Source organism: Lonchura striata, chromosome 23, assembly GCF_046129695.1.
Source record: "Lonchura striata isolate bLonStr1 chromosome 23, bLonStr1.mat, whole genome shotgun sequence".
NCBI classification, from domain to species: domain Eukaryota; kingdom Metazoa; phylum Chordata; class Aves; order Passeriformes; family Estrildidae; genus Lonchura; species Lonchura striata.
In genome coordinates, this window is record NC_134625.1 from 7,908,412 (window position 1) to 7,926,525 (window position 18,114).

Genomic DNA, 18,114 nt, shown 5'->3' on the forward strand with positions numbered 1-18,114 from the left:
AGGAACCTGGACTGGTGAGTTTTCTTTCCCAGGGAAAATGGAAAAAGGATGTGCCCAGGGGCCCCTGGCGCTGGGCCCCTGGCCCTGTCTGCAAAAAATCCTTATATCGAAGGAAGGACCCCAGACCGAAATTGTCCCCACCTCAAACTTGTGCTGCCCTGATAGACCCAAGTGAGACCTACAAACTGACATCAGGAACCTGGACTGCTGAGTTTTCTTTCCCAGGGAAAAAGGAAAAAGGATGTGCCCAGGGGCCCCTGGCCCTGGGCTGGGGCCTCACTGCAAAGAATCCTTATATCGAAGGATGGACCCCACACCGAAGTTGTCCCCACCTCAAACTTGTGCTGCCCTGATAGACCCAAGGGAGCCCTACAAACTGACATCAGGAACCTGGACTGCTGAGTTTTCTTTCCCAGGGAAAATGGTAAAAGGATGTGCCCAGGGGCCCCTGGCCCTGGGCCCCTGGCCCTGACTGCAAAGAATCCTTATATCGAAGGATGGAACCCACACCGAAATTCTCCCCACCTCAAACTTGTGCTGCCCTGATAGACCCAAGGGAGACCTACAAACTGACATCAGGAACCTGGACTGCTGAGTTTTCTTTCCCAGGGAAAATGGAAAAAGGATGTGCCCAGGGGCCCCTGGCCCTGACTGCAAAAAATCCTTATATCGAAGGATGGACCCCACACCGAAGTTGTCCCCACCTCAAACTTGTGCTGCCCTGATAGACCCAAGGGAGCCCTACAAACTGACATCAGGAACCTGGACTGCTGAGTTTTCTTTCCCAGGGAAAATGGAAAAAGGATGTGCCCAGGGGGCCCTGGTCCTGGGCTGGGACCTCACTGCAAAGAATCCTTATATCGAAGGATGGACCCCAGGCCGAAGTTGTCCCCACCTCAAACTTGTGCTGCCCTGATAGACCTAAGTGAGCCCTACAAACTGACATCAGGAACCTGGACTGCTGAGTTTTCTTTCCCAGGGAAAATGGAAAAAGGATGTGCCCAGGGGCCCCTGGCCCTGGGCTGGGACCTCACTGCAAAGAATCCTTATATCGAAGGATGGACCCCACACCGAAGTTGTCCCCACCTTAAAATTGTGCTGCCCTGATAGACCCAAGGGAGCCCTACAAACTGACATCAGGAACTTGGACTGATGAGTTTCCTTTCCAAGGGAAAATGGCCAAAGGTTGTGCCCAGGGGCCCCTAGCCCTGACTGCAAAAAATCCTTATATCGAAGGATGGACCCCACACCGAAGATGTCCCCACCTCAAACTTGTGCTGCCCTGATAGACCCAAGGGAGCCCTACAAACTGACATCAGGAACCTGGACTGCTGAGTTTTCTTTCCCAGGGAAAATGGAAAAAGGATGTGCCCAGGGGCCCCTGGCCCTGGGCTGGGGCCCCACTGCAAAGAATCCTTATATCGAAGGATGGACCCCACACCGACATTGTCCCCACCTCAAACTTGTGCTGCCCTGATAGACCCAAGGGAGCCCTACAAACTGACATCAGGAACCTGGACTGCTGAGTTTTCTTTCCCAGGGAAAATGGCCAAAGGTTGTGCCCAGGGGCCCCTGGCCCTGAGCTGGGGCCTCACTTCAAAGAATCCTTATATCGAAGGATGGACCCCACACCGAAGTTGTCCCCACCTCAAACTTGTGCTGCCCTGATAGACCCAAGGGAGCCCTACAAACTGACATCAGGAACCTGGACTGCTGAGTTTTCTTTCCCAGGTAAAATGGAAAAAGGATGTGCCCAGGGGCCCCTGGCCCTGGGCTGAGGCCTCACTGTAAAGAATCCTTATATCGAAGGATGGACCCCACACCGACGTTGTCCCCACCTCAAACTTGTGCTGCCCTGATAGACCCAAGGGAGCCCTACAAACTGACATCAGGAACCTGGACTGCTGAGTTTTCTTTCCCAGGGAAAATGGAAAAAGGATGTGCCCAGGGCCCCTGGCCCTGACTACAAAGAATCCTTATATCGAAGGATGGACCCCACACCGAAGTTGTCCCCACCTCAAACTTGTGCTGCCCTGATAGACCCAAGGGAGCCCTACAAACTGACATCAGGAACCTGGACTGCTGAGTTTTCTTTCCCAGGGAAAATGGAAAAAGGATGTGCCCAGGGGCCCCTGGCCCTGGGCCCCTGGCCCTGACTGCAAAGAATCCTTATATCGAAGGATGGACCCAACACCGAAATTCTCCCCACCTCAAACTTGTGCTGCCCTGATAGACCCAAGGGAGCCCTACAAACTGACATCAGGAACCTGGACTGCTGAGTTTTCTTTCCCAGGGAAAATGGAAAAAGGATGTGCCCAGGGCCCCTGGCCCTGACTACAAAGAATCCTTATATCGAAGGATGGACCCCACACCGAAGTTGTCCCCACCTCAAACTTGTGCTGCCCTGATAGACCCAAGGGAGCCCAACAAACTGACATCAGGAACCTGGACTGCTGAATTTTCTTTCCCAGGGAAAATGGAAAAAGGATGTGCCCAGGGGCCCCTGGCCCTGGGCTGGGGCCTCACTGCAAAGAATCCTTATATCGAAGGATGGACCCCACACCGACGTTGTCCCCACCTCAAACTTGTGCTGCCCTGATAGACCCAAGGGAGCCCTACAAACTGACATCAGGAACCTGGACTGCTGAGTTTTCTTTCCCAGGGAAAATGGAAAAAGGATGTGCCCAGGGGCCCCTGGCCCTGACTGCAAAAAATCCTTATATCGAAGGATGGACCCCACACCGAAGTTGTCCCCACCTCAAACTTGTGCTGCCCTGATAGACCCAAGGGAGCCCTACAAACTGACATCAGGAACCTGGACTGATGAGTTTTCTTTCCCAGGGAAAATGGAAAAAGGATGTGCCCAGGGGCCCCTGGCCCTGACTGCAAAAAATCCTTATATCGAAGGATGGAGCCCAGACCGAAGTTGTCCCCACCTTAAACTTGTGCTGCCCTGATAGACCCAAGGGAGCCCTACAAACTGACATCAGGAACCTGGACTGCTGAGTTTTCTTTCCCAGGGAAAATGGAAGAAGGATGTGCCCAGGGGCCCCTGGCCCTGACTGCAAAAAATCCTTATATCGAAGGATGGACCCCACACCGAAATTGTCCCCACCTCAAACTTGTGCTGCCCTGATAGACCCAAGGGAGCCCTACAAACTGACATCAGTAACCTGGACTGCTGAGTTTTCTTTCCCAGGGAAAATGGAAAAAGGATGTGCCCAGGGGCCCCTGGCCCTGGGCTGGGGCCTCACTGCAAAGAATCCTTCTATCGAAGGATGGACCCCAGACCGAAGTTGTCCCCACCTCAAACTTGTGCTGCCCTGATAGACCCAAGGGAGCCCTACAAACTGACATCAGGAACCTGGACTGCTGAGTTTTCTTTCCAAGGGAAAATGGCCAAAGGTTGTGTCCAGGGGCCCCTAGCCCTGACTGCAAAAATCCTTATATCGAAGGATGGAGCCCAGACCGAAGTTGTCCCCACCTCAAACTTGTGCTGCCCTGAAAGACCCAAGGGAGCCCTACAAACTGACATCAGGAACCTGGACTGGTGAGTTTTCTTTCCCAGGGAAAATGGAAAAAGGATGTGCCCAGGGGCCCCTGGCGCTGGGCCCCTGGCCCTGACTGCAAAAAATCCTTATATCGAAGGATGGACCCCACACCGAAGTTGTCCCCACCTCAAACTTGTGCTGCCCTGATAGACCCAAGGGAGCCCTACAAACTGACATCAGGAACCTGGACTGCTGAGTTTTCTTTCCCAGGGAAAATGGAAAAAGGATGTGCCCAGGGGCCCCTGGCCCTGACTGCAAAAAATCCTTATATCGAAGAATGGACCCCACACCGAAGTTGTCCCCACCTCAAACTTGTGCTGCCCTGATAGACCCAAGGGAGCCCTACAAACTGACATCAGGAACCTGGACTGCTGAGTTTTCTTTCCCAGGGAAAATGGAAAAAGGATGTGCCCAGGGGCCCCTGGCCCTGGGGCCTCACTGCAAAGAATCCGTATATCGAAGGATGGACCCCACACCGAAGTTGTCCCCACCTTAAACTTGTGCTGCCCTGATAGACCCAAGGGAGCCCTACAAACTGACATCAGGAACCTGGACTGCTGAGTTTTCTTTCCCAGGGAAAATGGAAAAAGGATGTGCCCAGGGGCCCCTGGCCCTGACTGCAAAAAATCCTTATATCGAAGGATGCACCCCACACCAAAGTTGTCCCCACCTCAAACTTTTGCTGCCCTGATAGACCCAAGGGAGCCCTACAAACTGACATCAGGAACCTGGACTGCTGAGTTTTCTTTCCCAGGGAAAATGGAAAAAGGATGTGCCCAGGAGCCCCTGGCCCTGACTGCAAAGAATCCTTATATCGAAGGATGGACCCCACACCGAAGTTGTCCCCACCTCAAACTTGTGCTGCCCTGATAGACCTAAGGGAGCCCTACAAACTGACATCAGGAACCTGGACTGGTGAGTTTTCTTTCCCAGGGAAAATGGAAAAAGGATGTGCCCAGGGGCCCCTGGCGCTGGGCCCCTGGCCCTGTCTGCAAAAAATCCTTATATCGAAGGAAGGACCCCAGACCGAAATTGTCCCCACCTCAAACTTGTGCTGCCCTGATAGACCCAAGTGAGACCTACAAACTGACATCAGGAACCTGGACTGCTGAGTTTTCTTTCCCAGGGAAAAAGGAAAAAGGATGTGCCCAGGGGCCCCTGGCCCTGGGCTGGGGCCTCACTGCAAAGAATCCTTATATCGAAGGATGGACCCCACACCGAAGTTGTCCCCACCTCAAACTTGTGCTGCCCTGATAGACCCAAGGGAGCCCTACAAACTGACATCAGGAACCTGGACTGCTGAGTTTTCTTTCCCAGGGAAAATGGAAAAAGGATGTGCCCAGGGGCCCCTGGCGCTGGGCCCCTGGCCCTGACTGCAAAGAATCCTTATATCGAAGGATGGACCCCAGACCGAAATTGTCCCCACCTCAAACTTGTGCTGCCCTGATAGACCCAAGGGAGACCTACAAACTGACATCAGGAACCTGGACTGCTGAGTTTTCTTTCCCAGGGAAAATGGAAAAAGGATGTGCCCAGGGGCCCCTGGCCCTGACTGCAAAAAATCCTTATATCGAAGGATGGACCCCACACCGAAGTTGTCCCCACCTCAAACTTGTGCTGCCCTGATAGACCCAAGGGAGACCTACAAACTGACATCAGGAACCTGGACTGCTGAGTTTTCTTTCCCAGGGAAAATGGAAAAAGGATGTGCCCAGGGGCCCCTGGCCCTGGGGCCTCACTGCAAAGAATCCTTATATCGAAGGATGGACCCCACACCGAAGTTGTCCCCACCTTAAACTTGTGCTGCCCTGATAGACCCAAGGGAGCCCTACAAACTGACATCAGGAACCTGGACTGCTGAGTTTTCTTTCCCAGGGAAAATGGAAAAAGGATGTGCCCAGGGGCACCTGGCCCTGACTGCAAAAAATCCTTATATCGAAGGATGCACCCCACACCAAAGTTGTCCCCACCTCAAACTTGTGCTGCCCTGATAGACCCAAGGGAGCCCTACAAACTGACATCAGGAACCTGGACTGCTGAGTTTTCTTTCCCAGGGAAAATGGAAAAAGGATGTGCCCAGGAGCCCCTGGCCCTGACTGCAAAAAATCCTTATATCGAAGGATGGAGCCCAGACCGAAGTTGTCCCCACCTCAAACTTGTGCTGCCCTGATAGACCCAAGGGAGCCCTACAAACTGACATCAGGAACCTGGACTGCTGAGTTTTCTTTCCCAGGGATAATGGAAGAAGGATGTGCCCAGGGGCCCCTGGCCCAGGGCTGGGGCCTCACTGCAAAAAATCCTTATATCGAAGGATGGAGCCCAGACCGAAGTTGTCCCCACCTCAAACTTGTGCTGCCCTGATAGACCCAAGGGAGCCCTACAAACTGACATCAGGAACCTGGACTGCTGAGATTTCTTTCCCAGGGAAAATGGAAAAAGCATGTGCCCAGGGGCCCCTTCCCTGCTCTGGGGCCAAACTCCAGAGAATCCTTATATCGAAGGATGGAACCCACACCGAAGTTGTCCCCACCTCAAACTTGTGCTGCCCTGATAGACCCAAGGGAGCCCTACAAACTGACATCAGGAACCTGGACTGCAGAGTTTTCTTTCCCAGGGAAAATTGAAAAAGGATGTGCCCAGGGGCCCCTAGCCCTGACTGCAAAGAATCCTTATATCGAAGGATGGACCCCACACCGAAGTTGTCCCCACCTCAAACTTGTGCTGCCCTGATAGACCCAAGGGAGCCCTACAAACTGACATCAGGAACCTGGACTGCTGAGTTTTCTTTCCCAGGGAAAATGGAAAAAGGATGTGCCCAGGGGCCCCTGGCCGTGACTGCAAAGAATCCTTATATCGAAGGATGGACCCCACACCAAAGTTGTCCCCACCTCAAACTTGTGCTGCCCTGATAGACCCAAGGGAGCCCTACAAACTGACATCAGGAACCTGGACTGCTGAGTTTTCTTTCCCAGGGAAAATGGAAGAAGGATGTGCCCAGGGGCCCCTGGCCCAGGGCTGGGGCCTCACTGCAAAAAATCCTTATATCGAAGGATGGAGCCCAGACCGAAGTTGTCCCCACCTCAAACTTGTGCTGCCCTGATAGACCCAAGGGAGCCCTACAAACTGACATCAGGAACCTGGACTGCTGAGTTTTCTTTCCCAGGGAAAATGGAAAAAGCATGTGCCCAGGGGCCCCTGGTCCTGGGCTGGGACCTCACTGCAAAGAATCCTTATATCGAAGGATGGACCCCAGGCCGAAGTAGTCCCCACCTCAAACTTGTGCTGCCCTGATAGACCCAAGGGAGCCCTACAAACTGATATCAGGAACCTGGACTGATGAGTTTTCTTTCCCAGGGAAAATGGAAAAAGGATGTGCCCAGGGGCCCCTGGCCCTGGGCTGGGGCCTCACTGCAAAGAATCCTTATATCGAAGGATGGACCCAACACCCAAAATGTCCCCACCTCAAACTTGTGCTGCCCTGATAGACCCAAGGGAGCCCTACAAACTGACATCAGGAACCTGGACTGCTGAGTTTTCTTTCGTAGGGAAAATGGAAAAAGGATGTGCCCAGGGGCTCCTGGCCCTGGGCTGGGGCCTCACTGCAAAGAATCCTTATATCGAAGGATGGACCCCACACCGAAGTTGTCCCCACCTTAAAATTCTGCTGCCCTGATAGACCCAAGGGAGCCCTACAAACTGACATCAGGAACCTGGACTGCTGAGTTTTCTTTCCAAGGGAAAATGGCCAAAGGTTGTGCCCAGGGGCCCCTGGCCCTGACTGCAAAAAATCCTTATATCGAAGGATGGACCCCACACCGAAGTTGTCCCCACCTCAAACTTGTGCTGCCCTGATAGACCCAAGGGAGCCCTACAAACAGACATCAGGAACCTGGACTGCTGAGTTTTCTTTCCCAGGGAAAATGGAAAAAGGATGTGCCCAGGGGCCCCTGGCCCAGGGGCCTCACTGCAAAGAATCCTTATATCGAAGGATGGACCCCACACCGAAGTTGTCCCCACCTTAAACTTGTGCTGCCCTGATAGACCCAAGGGAGCCCTACAAACTGACATCAGGAACCTGGACTGCTGAGTTTTCTTTCCCAGGGAAAATGGAAAAAGGATGTGCCCAGGGGCCCCTGGCCCTGACTGCAAAAAATCCTTATATCGAAGGATGGAGCCCACACCGAAGTTGTCCCCACCTCAGACTTGTGCTGCCCTGATATACCCAAGGGAGCCCTACAAACTGACATCAGGAACCTGGACTGCTGAGTTTTCTTTCCCAGGGAAAATGGAAAAAGGATGTGCCCAGGGGCCCCTGGCCCTGACTGCAAAGAATCCTTATATCGAAGGATGGACCCCACACCGAAGTTGTCCCCACCTCAAACTTGTGCTGCCCTGATAGACCTAAGGGAGCCCTACAAACTGACATCAGGAACCTGGACTGGTGAGTTTTCTTTCCCAGGGAAAATGGAAAAAGGATGTGCCCAGGGGCCCCTGGCGCTGGGCCCCTGGCCCTGTCTGCAAAAAATCCTTATATCGAAGGAAGGACCCCAGACCGAAATTGTCCCCACCTCAAACTTGTGCTGCCCTGATAGACCCAAGTGAGACCTACAAACTGACATCAGGAACCTGGACTGCTGAGTTTTCTTTCCCAGGGAAAATGGAAAAAGGATGTGCCCAGGGGCCCCTGGCCCTGGGCTGGGGCCTCACTGCAAAGAATCCTTATATCGAAGGATGGACCCCACACCGAAGTTGTCCCCACCTCAAACTTGTGCTGCCCTGATAGACCCAAGGGAGCCCTACAAACTGACATCAGGAACCTGGACTGCTGAGTTTTCTTTCCCAGGGAAAATGGAAAAAGGATGTGCCCAGGGGCCCCTGGCGCTGGGCCCCTGGCCCTGACTGCAAAGAATCCTTATATCGAAGGATGGACCCCAGACCGAAATTGTCCCCACCTCAAACTTGTGCTGCCCTGATAGACCCAAGGGAGACCTACAAACTGACATCAGGAACCTGGACTGCTGAGTTTTCTTTCCCAGGGAAAATGGAAAAAGGATGTGCCCAGGGGCCCCTGGCCCTGACTGCAAAAAATCCTTCTATCGAAGGATGGAGCCCACACCGAAGTTGTCCCCACCTCAAACTTGTGCTGCCCTGATAGACCCAAGGGAGCCCTACAAACTGACATCAGGAACCTGGACTGCAGAGTTTTCTTTCCCAGGGAAAATGGAAAAAGGATGTGCCCAGGGGGCCCTGGTCCTGGGCTGGGACCTCACTGCAAAGAATCCTTATATCGAAGGATGGACCCCAGGCCGAAGTTGTCCCCACCTCAAACTTGTGCTGCCCTGATAGACCCAAGGGAGCCCTACAAACTGACATCAGGAACCTGGACTGCTGAGTTTTCTTTCCCAGGGAAAATGGAAAAAGGATGTGCCCAGGGGCCCCTGGCCCTGGGCCCCTGGCCCTGACTGCAAAAAATCCTTATATCGAAGGATGGACCCCACATCGAAGTTGTCCCCACCTCATACTTGTGCTGCCCTGATAGACCCAAGGGAGCCCTACAAACTGACATCAGGAACCTGGACTGCTGAGTTTTCTTTCCCAGGGAAAATGGAAAAAGGATGTGCCCAGGGGCCCCTGGCCCTGACTGCAAAAAACCCTTTTATCGAAGGATGGACCCCACACCGAAGATGTCCCCACCTCAAACTTGTGCTGCCCTGATAGACCCAAGGGAGCCCTACAAACTGACATCAGGAACCTGGACTGCTGAGTTTTCTTTCCCAGGGAAAATGGAAAAAGGATGTGCCCAGGGGCCCCTGGCCCTGGGCTGGGGCCCCACTGCAAAGAATCCTTATATCGAAGGATGGACCCCACACCGACATTGTCCCCACCTCAAACTTGTGCTGCCCTGATAGACCCAAGGGAGCCCTACAAACTGACATCAGGAACCTGGACTGCTGAGTTTTCTTTCCCAGGGAAAATGGAAAAAGGATGTGCCCAGGGGCCCCTGGCCCTGGGCTGGGGCCCCACTGCAAAGAATCCTTATATCGAAGGATGGACCCCACACCGACATTGTCCCCAACTCAAACTTGTGCTGCCCTGATAGACCCAAGGGAGCCCTACAAACTGACATCAGGAACCTGGACTGCTGAGTTTTCTTTCCCAGGGAAAATGGAAAAAGGATGTGCCCAGGGGCCCCTGGCCCTGACTGCAAAGGATCCTTATATCGAAGGATGGACCCCACATCGAAGTTGTCCCCACCTCAAACTTGTGCTGCCCTGATAGACCCAAGGGAGCCCTACAAACTGACATCAGGAACCTGGACTGCTGAGTTTTCTTTCCCAGGGAAAATGGAAAAAGGATGTGCCCAGGGGCCCCTGGCCCTGACTGCAAAAAATCCTTATATCGGAGGATGGACCCCACACCGAAGTTGTCCCCACCTCAAACTTGTGCTGCCCTGATAGACCCAAGGGAGCCCTAAAAACTGACATCAGGAACCTGGACTGCTGAGTTTTCTTTCCCAGGGAAAATGGAAAAAGGATGTGCCCAGGGGGCCCTGGTCCTGGGCTGGGACCTCACTGCAAAGAATCCTTATATCAAAGGATGGACCCCAGGCCGAAGTTGTCCCCACCTCAAACTTGTGCTGCCCTGATAGACCTAAGGGAGCCCTACAAACTGACATCAGGAACCTGGACTGATGAGTTTCCTTTCCAAGGGAAAATGGCCAAAGGTTGTGCCCAGGGGCCCCTAGCCCTGACTGCAAAAAATCCTTATATCGAAGGATGGAGCCCAGACCGAAGTTGTCCCCACCTCAAACTTGTGCTGCCCTGATAGACCCAAGGGAGACCTACAAACTGACATCAGGAACCTGGACTGCTGAGTTTTCTTTCCCAGGGAAAATGGAAAAAGCATGTGCCCAGGGGCCCCTGGCCCTGGGCCCCTGGCCCTGACTGCAAAAAATCCTTATATCGAAGGATGGACCCCACATCGAAGTTGTCCCCACCTCATACTTGTGCTGCCCTGATAGACCCAAGGGAGCCCTACAAACTGACATCAGGAACCTGGACTGCTGAGTTTTCTTTCCCAGGGAAAATGGAAAAAGGATGTGCCCAGGGGCCCCTGGCCCTGACTGCAAAAAATCCTTATATCGAAGGATGGACCCCACACCGAAGATGTCCCCACCTCAAACTTGTGCTGCCCTGATAGACCCAAGGGAGCCCTACAAACTGACATCAGGAACCTGGACTGCTGACTTTTCTTTCCCAGGGAAAATGGAAAAAGGATGTGCCCAGGGGCCCCTGGCCCTGACTGCAAAAAATCCTTATATCGAAGGATGGAGCCCAGACCGAAGTTGTCCCCACCTTAAACTTGTGCTGCCCTGATAGACCCAAGGGAGCCCTACAAACTGACATCAGGAACCTGGACTGCTGAGTTTTCTTTCCCAGGGAAAATGGAAAAAGGATGTGCCCAGGGGCCCCTGGCCCTGACTGCAAAAAATCCTTATATCGAAGGATGGACCCCACACCGAAATTGTCCCCACCTCAAACTTGTGCTGCCCTGATAGACCCAAGGGAGCCCTACAAACTGACATCAGTAACCTGGACTGCTGAGTTTTCTTTCCCAGGGAAAATGGAAAAAGGATGTGCCCAGGGGCCCCTGGCCCTGGGCTGGGGCCTCACTGTAAAGAATCCTTCTATCGAAGGATGGACCCCAGACCGAAGTTGTCCCCACCTCAAACTTGTGCTGCCCTGATAGACCCAAGGGAGCCCTACAAACAGACATCAGGAACCTGGACTGCTGAGTTTTCTTTCCCAGGGAAAAAGGAAAAAGGATGTGCCCAGGGGCCCCTGGCCCTGGGCTGGGGCCTCACTGCAAAGAATCCTTATATCGAAGGATGGACCCCACACCGAAGTTGTCCCCACCTTAAAATTGTGCTGCCCTGATAGACCCAAGGGAGCCCTACAAACTGACATCAGGAACCTGGACTGCTGAGTTTCCTTTCCAAGGGAAAATGGCCAAAGGTTGTGCCCAGGGGCCCCTAGCCCTGACTGCAAAAAATCCTTATATCGAAGGATGGAGCCCAGACCGAAGTTGTCCCCACCTCAAACTTGTGCTGCCCTGATAGACCCAAGGGAGACCTACAAACTGACATCAGGAACCTGGACTGCTGAGTTTTGTTTCCCAGGGAAAATGGAAAAAGCATGTGCCCAGGGGCCCCTGGCCCTGGGCCCCTGGCCCTGACTGCAAAAAATCCTTATATCGAAGGATGGACCCCACATCGAAGTTGTCCCCACCTCATACTTGTGCTGCCCTGATAGACCCAAGGGAGCCCTACAAACTGACATCAGGAACCTGGACTGCTGAGTTTTCTTTCCCAGGGAAAATGGAAAAAGGATGTGCCCAGGGGCCCCTGGCCCTGACTGCAAAAAATCCTTATATCGAAGGATGGACCCCACACCGAAGATGTCCCCACCTCAAACTTGTGCTGCCCTGATAGACCCAAGGGAGCCCTACAAACTGACATCAGGAACCTGGACTGCTGAGTTTTCTTTCCCAGGGAAAATGGAAAAAGGATGTGCCCAGGGGCCCCTGGCCCTGGGCCCCACTGCAAAGAATCCTTATATCGAAGGATGGACCCCACACCGACATTGTCCCCACCTCAAACTTGTGCTGCCCTGATAGACCCAAGGGAGCCCTACAAACTGACATCAGGAACCTGGACTGCTGAGTTTTCTTTCCCAGGGAAAATGGAAAAAGGATGTGCCCAGGGGCCCCTGGCCCTGAGCTGGGGCCTCACTTCAAAGAATCCTTATATCGAAGGATGGACCCCACACCGAAGTTGTCCCCACCTCAAACTTGTGCTGCCCTGATAGACCCAAGGGAGCCCTACAAACTGACATCAGGAACCTGGACTGCTGAGTTTTCTTTCCCAGGTAAAATGGAAAAAGGATGTGCCCAGGGGCCCCTGGCCCTGGGCTGAGGCCTCACTGTAAAGAATCCTTATATCGAAGGATGGACCCCACACCGACGTTGTCCCCACCTCAAACTTGTGCTGCCCTGATAGACCCAAGGGAGCCCTACAAACTGACATCAGGAACCTGGACTGCTGAGTTTTCTTTCCCAGGGGAAATGGAAAAAGGATGTGCCCAGGGGCCCCTGGCCCTGACTGCAAAAAATCCTTATATCGAAGGATGGACCCCACACCGAAGTTGTCCCCACCTCAAACTTGTGCTGCCCTGATAGACCCAAGGGAGCCCTACAAACTGACATCAGGAACCTGGACTGCTGAGTTTTCTTTCCCAGGGAAAATGGAAAAAGGATGTGCCCAGGGCCCCTGGTCCTGACTACAAAGAATCCTTATATCGAAGGATGGACCCCACACCGAAGTTGTCCCCACCTCAAACTTGTGCTGCCCTGATAGACCCAAGGGAGCCGTACAAACTGACATCAGGAACCTGGACTGCTGAGTTTTCTTTCCCAGGGAAAATGGAAAAAGGATGTGCCCAGGGGCCCCTGGCCCTGGGCCCCTGGCCCTGACTGCAAAAAATCCTTATATCGAAGGATGGACCCAACACCGAAATTCTCCCCACCTCAAACTTGTGCTGCCCTGATAGACCCAAGGGAGCCCTACAAACTGACATCAGGAACCTGGACTGCTGAGTTTTCTTTCCCAGGGAAAATGGAAAAAGGATGTGCCCAGGGCCCCTGGCCCTGACTACAAAGAATCCTTATATCGAAGGATGGACCCCACACCGAAGTTGTCCCCACCTCAAACTTGTGCTGCCCTGATAGACCCAAGGGAGCCCAACAAACTGACATCAGGAACCTGGACTGCTGAATTTTCTTTCCCAGGGAAAATGGAAAAAGGATGTGCCCAGGGGCCCCTGGCCCTGGGCTGGGGCCTCACTGCAAAGAATCCTTATATCGAAGGATGTACCCCACACCGACGTTGTCCCCACCTCAAACTTGTGCTGCCCTGATAGACCCAAGGGAGCCCTACAAACTGACATCAGGAACCTGGACTGCTGAGTTTTCTTTCCCAGGGAAAATGGAAAAAGGATGTGCCCAGGGGCCCCTGGCCCTGACTGCAAAAAATCCTTATATCGAAGGATGGACCCCACACCAAAGTTGTCCCCACCTCAAACTTGTGCTGCCCTGATAGACCCAAGGGAGCCCTACAAACTGACATCAGGAACCTGGACTGCTGAGTTTTCTTTCCCAGGGAAAATGGAAAAAGGATGTGCCCAGGGGCCCCTGGCCCTGACTGCAAAAAATCCTTATATCGAAGGATGGAGCCCAGACCGAAGTTGTCCCCACCTTAAACTTGTGCTGCCCTGATAGACCCAAGGGAGCCCTACAAACTGACATCAGGAACCTGGACTGCTGAGTTTTCTTTCCCAGGGAAAATGGAAGAAGGATGTGCCCAGGGGCCCCTGGCCCTGACTGCAAAAAATCCTTATATCGAAGGATGGACCCCACACCGAAATTGTCCCCACCTCAAACTTGTGCTGCCCTGATAGACCCAAGGGAGCCCTACAAACTGACATCAGTAACCTGGACTGCTGAGTTTTCTTTCCCAGGGAAAATGGAAAAAGGATGTGCCCAGGGGCCCCTGGCCCTGGGCTGGGGCCTCACTGCAAAGAATCCTTCTATCGAAGGATGGACCCCAGACCGAAGTTGTCCCCACCTCAAACTTGTGCTGCCCTGATAGACCCAAGGGAGCCCTACAAACTGACATCAGGAACCTGGACTGCTGAGTTTTCTTTCCAAGGGAAAATGGCCAAAGGTTGTGTCCAGGGGCCCCTAGCCCTGACTGCAAAAATCCTTATATCGAAGGATGGAGCCCAGACCGAAGTTGTCCCCACCTCAAACTTGTGCTGCCCTGAAAGACCCAAGGGAGCCCTACAAACTGACATCAGGAACCTGGACTGGTGAGTTTTCTTTCCCAGGGAAAATGGAAAAAGGATGTGCCCAGGGGCCCCTGGCGCTGGGCCCCTGGCCCTGACTGCAAAAAATCCTTATATCGAAGGATGGACCCCACACCGAAGTTGTCCCCACCTCAAACTTGTGCTGCCCTGATAGACCCAAGGGAGCCCTACAAACTGACATCAGGAACCTGGACTGCTGAGTTTTCTTTCCCAGGGAAAATGGAAAAAGGATGTGCCCAGGGGCCCCTGGCCCTGACTGCAAAAAATCCTTATATCGAAGAATGGACCCCACACCGAAGTTGTCCCCACCTCAAACTTGTGCTGCCCTGATAGACCCAAGGGAGCCCTACAAACTGACATCAGGAACCTGGACTGCTGAGTTTTCTTTCCCAGGGAAAATGGAAAAAGGATGTGCCCAGGGGCCCCTGGCCCTGGGGCCTCACTGCAAAGAATCCTTATATCGAAGGATGGACCCCACACCGAAGTTGTCCCCACCTTAAACTTGTGCTGCCCTGATAGACCCAAGGGAGCCCTACAAACTGACATCAGGAACCTGGACTGCTGAGTTTTCTTTCCCAGGGAAAATGGAAAAAGGATGTGCCCAGGGGCCCCTGGCCCTGACTGCAAAAAATCCTTATATCGAAGGATGCACCCCACACCAAAGTTGTCCCCACCTCAAACTTTTGCTGCCCTGATAGACCCAAGGGAGCCCTACAAACTGACATCAGGAACCTGGACTGCTGAGTTTTCTTTCCCAGGGAAAATGGAAAAAGGATGTGCCCAGGGGCCCCTGGCGCTGGGCCCCTGGCCCTGTCTGCAAAAAATCCTTATATCGAAGGAAGGACCCCAGACCGAAATTGTCCCCACCTCAAACTTGTGCTGCCCTGATAGACCCAAGTGAGACCTACAAACTGACATCAGGAACCTGGACTGCTGAGTTTTCTTTCCCAGGGAAAAAGGAAAAAGGATGTGCCCAGGGGCCCCTGGCCCTGGGCTGGGGCCTCACTGCAAAGAATCCTTATATCGAAGGATGGACCCCACACCGAAGTTGTCCCCACCTCAAACTTGTGCTGCCCTGATAGACCCAAGGGAGCCCTACAAACTGACATCAGGAACCTGGACTGCTGAGTTTTCTTTCCCAGGGAAAATGGAAAAAGGATGTGCCCAGGGGGCCCTGGTCCTGGGCTGGGACCTCACTGCAAAGAATCCTTATATCGAAGGATGGACCCCAGGCCGAAGTTGTCCCCACCTCAAACTTGTGCTGCCCTGATAGACCTAAGTGAGCCCTACAAACTGACATCAGGAACCTGGACTGCTGAGTTTTCTTTCCCAGGGAAAATGGAAGAAGGATGTGCCCAGGGGCCCCTGGCCCTGACTGCAAAAAATCCTTATATCGAAGGATGGACCCCACACCGAAATTGTCCCCACCTCAAACTTGTGCTGCCCTGATAGACCCAAGGGAGCCCTACAAACTGACATCAGTAACCTGGACTGCTGAGTTTTCTTTCCCAGGGAAAATGGAAAAAGGATGTGCCCAGGGGCCCCTGGCCCTGGGCTGGGGCCTCACTGCAAAGAATCCTTCTATCGAAGGATGGACCCCAGACCGAAGTTGTCCCCACCTCAAACTTGTGCTGCCCTGATAGACCCAAGGGAGCCCTACAAACTGACATCAGGAACCTGGACTGCTGAGTTTTCTTTCCAAGGGAAAATGGCCAAAGGTTGTGTCCAGGGGCCCCTAGCCCTGACTGCAAAAATCCTTATATCGAAGGATGGAGCCCAGACCGAAGTTGTCCCCACCTCAAACTTGTGCTGCCCTGAAAGACCCAAGGGAGCCCTACAAACTGACATCAGGAACCTGGACTGGTGAGTTTTCTTTCCCAGGGAAAATGGAAAAAGGATGTGCCCAGGGGCCCCTGGCGCTGGGCCCCTGGCCCTGACTGCAAAAAATCCTTATATCGAAGGATGGACCCCACACCGAAGTTGTCCCCACCTCAAACTTGTGCTGCCCTGATAGACCCAAGGGAGCCCTACAAACTGACATCAGGAACCTGGACTGCTGAGTTTTCTTTCCCAGGGAAAATGGAAAAAGGATGTGCCCAGGGGCCCCTGGCCCTGACTGCAAAAAATCCTTATATCGAAGAATGGACCCCACACCGAAGTTGTCCCCACCTCAAACTTGTGCTGCCCTGATAGACCCAAGGGAGCCCTACAAACTGACATCAGGAACCTGGACTGCTGAGTTTTCTTTCCCAGGGAAAATGGAAAAAGGATGTGCCCAGGGGCCCCTGGCCCTGGGGCCTCACTGCAAAGAATCCTTATATCGAAGGATGGACCCCACACCGAAGTTGTCCCCACCTTAAACTTGTGCTGCCCTGATAGACCCAAGGGAGCCCTACAAACTGACATCAGGAACCTGGACTGCTGAGTTTTCTTTCCCAGGGAAAATGGAAAAAGGATGTGCCCAGGGGCCCCTGGCCCTGACTGCAAAAAATCCTTATATCGAAGGATGCACCCCACACCAAAGTTGTCCCCACCTCAAACTTTTGCTGCCCTGATAGACCCAAGGGAGCCCTACAAACTGACATCAGGAACCTGGACTGCTGAGTTTTCTTTCCCAGGGAAAATGGAAAAAGGATGTGCCCAGGAGCCCCTGGCCCTGACTGCAAAGAATCCTTATATCGAAGGATGGACCCCACACCGAAGTTGTCCCCACCTCAAACTTGTGCTGCCCTGATAGACCTAAGGGAGCCCTACAAACTGACATCAGGAACCTGGACTGGTGAGTTTTCTTTCCCAGGGAAAATGGAAAAAGGATGTGCCCAGGGGCCCCTGGCGCTGGGCCCCTGGCCCTGTCTGCAAAAAATCCTTATATCGAAGGAAGGACCCCAGACCGAAATTGTCCCCACCTCAAACTTGTGCTGCCCTGATAGACCCAAGTGAGACCTACAAACTGACATCAGGAACCTGGACTGCTGAGTTTTCTTTCCCAGGGAAAAAGGAAAAAGGATGTGCCCAGGGGCCCCTGGCCCTGGGCTGGGGCCTCACTGCAAAGAATCCTTATATCGAAGGATGGACCCCACACCGAAGTTGTCCCCACCTCAAACTTGTGCTGCCCTGATAGACCCAAGGGAGCCCTACAAACTGACATCAGGAACCTGGACTGCTGAGTTTTCTTTCCCAGGGAAAATGGTAAAAGGATGTGCCCAGGGGCCCCTGGCCCTGGGCCCCTGGCCCTGACTGCAAAGAATCCTTATATCGAAGGATGGAACCCACACCGAAATTCTCCCCACCTCAAACTTGTGCTGCCCTGATAGACCCAAGGGAGACCTACAAACTGACATCAGGAACCTGGACTGCTGAGTTTTCTTTCCCAGGGAAAATGGAAAAAGGATGTGCCCAGGGGCCCCTGGCCCTGACTGCAAAAAATCCTTATATCGAAGGATGGACCCCACACCGAAGTTGTCCCCACCTCAAACTTGTGCTGCCCTGATAGACCCAAGGGAGCCCTACAAACTGACATCAGGAACCTGGACTGCTGAGTTTTCTTTCCCAGGGAAAATGGAAAAAGGATGTGCCCAGGGGGCCCTGGTCCTGGGCTGGGACCTCACTGCAAAGAATCCTTATATCGAAGGATGGACCCC